Source organism: Silene latifolia, chromosome 4 (assembly GCF_048544455.1).
Source record: "Silene latifolia isolate original U9 population chromosome 4, ASM4854445v1, whole genome shotgun sequence".
Taxonomy (NCBI): Eukaryota; Viridiplantae; Streptophyta; class Magnoliopsida; order Caryophyllales; family Caryophyllaceae; genus Silene; species Silene latifolia.
In genome coordinates, this window is record NC_133529.1 from 11,671,519 (window position 1) to 11,673,831 (window position 2,313).

Sequence of the window (2,313 nt, forward strand, 5' to 3'; positions counted from 1 at the left end):
TGTTCCTTGATTGCTCAACATTTAAGAACGGCAGGTTTGGATCATAGTGAAATACAATCTATAATTCTGACGTTTTCACTTGCAGCCATTGACATTCACATTTTGGCCGGGTCAACCCGAATGTTTGACCACCCCTAATCTAGGCGCTATTGCAAAAGTTGAGTTAAAAGAGAGTAAATTCAACTTCTGTTCAAAACAATCTTCCTATCTTCCTATTTTCAAATTTCAACTTTTGGTGTCCGAATGTTTTAAAACGATCAACTAACGATCGAGCCATAAGTTCGAAATCCGGGACTTCATCTTAATATCTCTAAGCCAAAATCTGCATAAATATCACAAGCAAGATCAGGACATGATCAAAATCGCTTTGGATCATTAAATAAACGGTAATCAAAGATTAGTCGATTTTTATTGAGATGAGATTTCGTACCCGAAAAATGAAAAGTGAAAACGGCTCCCCCATCCAGATTAGTCTACTAGCCAAGTTTCATCAACGTAGGTCATGTCTAGGCCAACTAACAAAACAAATGTTAAAAGTAATTAGTTATCAAAATATGAAGTCGAGATGATCGAGAACTTAGTTATGATTGGAGAGTTTAGCACAAACATACTTGTTCAATTCTTTCGGGATAGCTTCACCAACAACCATGTCGAATGTCCGAATAGTGCAATCATCAACCCGAGCAACTTCTAATTCCACCACATTACCAACTTTATCGAACATAGAACTCCATAACTGTTGTGAAAAAGGAAAAAAGTGGTTAATCCACCACATATGTCGAATAAGTTGATAAAAAAGAAGGCAATTGACGCATACCTCTAAGAAACCACTCACGGGTTTGCCATCGAACTTGGTTATAACATCATCTGAACGCAACCCAGCACATTCGGCATTAGACCCTGATACCACCTACAATATTAAAAATAAATAACAGGATTTACGGGTGTTACTCCTTAGTCAGCTTCAAAACTGTCATAAAAAGAGTTTCGAATTAAAAATTACTCCTTTTTAAAATCTTATTTTCTAAAATTATTTTTTTATATAATTTTTCCTAAAATTACTCCTTTAAGATGCCCTTTTATCAAAAATTGCTTCAAAATTTCAATTTAAGTGATTTATTACGTCTCATTTTAGGAAAAAGTTATACAATAGAGTAATTTTTAAAAACTGGATTTTAAAATGGAGTAATTTTTAATTTACTCTAAAAAGAATTACCTTTTCCACCCGAACGCCATTTGAGATGTTCGGAAAACTTGTTAAAACTCTCTCTAACATAGGCAGAGTAGCTAAATACAAGTTGATTGCTTCAAATCCATAAGACGGATGGCGCAGTTCCCTATTACATAGATGGGATCACCAGATTAACATGGTCAAATTTCTACGGATGATTATATAGTTAAGAATTAAGGACAATGTTACTCAGACATACTTGGTTTTTTTGTAGTGATCCCACCACTTGCAAACGATGTTTATTGGCAAAAAAGGAGCGGTTTCGGAAAACTGAAAATAAGATATGCCAATAACTTCTCCAGAGACGTTAATAATAGGACCTCCGTCACCACACTTTGAAACAAAGTCGGGAAAGAAATGCGTTAGTAAAAAATAATGAATAAATTGAAAACAATTTGCATTGGATAGACAATGTAGGATAGATATAAGAAACATACCCTCGTAAATCTGCAGCTCGACGATAACAATTCTCTACAGTCATACATAGTTAGATCACGACGGTCCATACTAAAATTAAACAAGATAGTATATCAATACTTTGCATTATTTAGTAAAAGCACATTAATATGTATAATCACATAAAAGGTCTAAAAGCAATACCTAAAAATACCAGAAGCAGCCATAAAATTGAAGGACTTGTAGAAGTATCGGCCGACCATTATCACTGGATCCCCGGGTTTAACCTTTGAGATGTGAGGACGCAACGACTGAAAGGATTTGTCGGGGTTAACATCATCAGTTATCATTCCTAGCTTTGCTGGTTGGAGCGGGGCCTTTGATTTGAACTTTACGATTAAGAGATTATAATGAAAATCATACGCATAAATTTCACCAATATACGAGTGTTTATCCGATGAACGGATAACAATCTGCAAAACAATTACGAAATGCATAATTTTAACCGACTAATATAAATTTGCATAGAAACTTAGTAGAAGGACAAATAAAGAAAAAAGAAAACCACCTTCAGATTTTCAGCCAATTTATTTAAAACCCTTTCCTCGGTGGGGTGTCGGATGAGATTAAGCGAGGTTAGAACAATGTTAGTGTTTTCCTCCACCTCAATTATAGTTCCGGAGCCT

At 34.9% G+C, this 2,313-nt stretch overlaps 1 long non-coding RNA gene across 1 annotated transcript; it reads right to left on the reverse strand.

Annotated features, from left to right (window-relative positions):
• Positions 1 to 1,220: 1,220 nt before the first annotated feature.
• On the reverse strand, positions 1,221 to 2,094 carry LOC141652070 (uncharacterized). The gene is made up of 3 exons (XR_012546957.1): positions 1,832 to 2,094; positions 1,431 to 1,738; positions 1,221 to 1,337 (listed from the first exon to the last, which is right to left on the reverse strand). It is a non-coding gene; the product is annotated as an uncharacterized LOC141652070 (long non-coding RNA).
• Between the last annotated feature and the right edge of the window lie 219 nt (positions 2,095 to 2,313).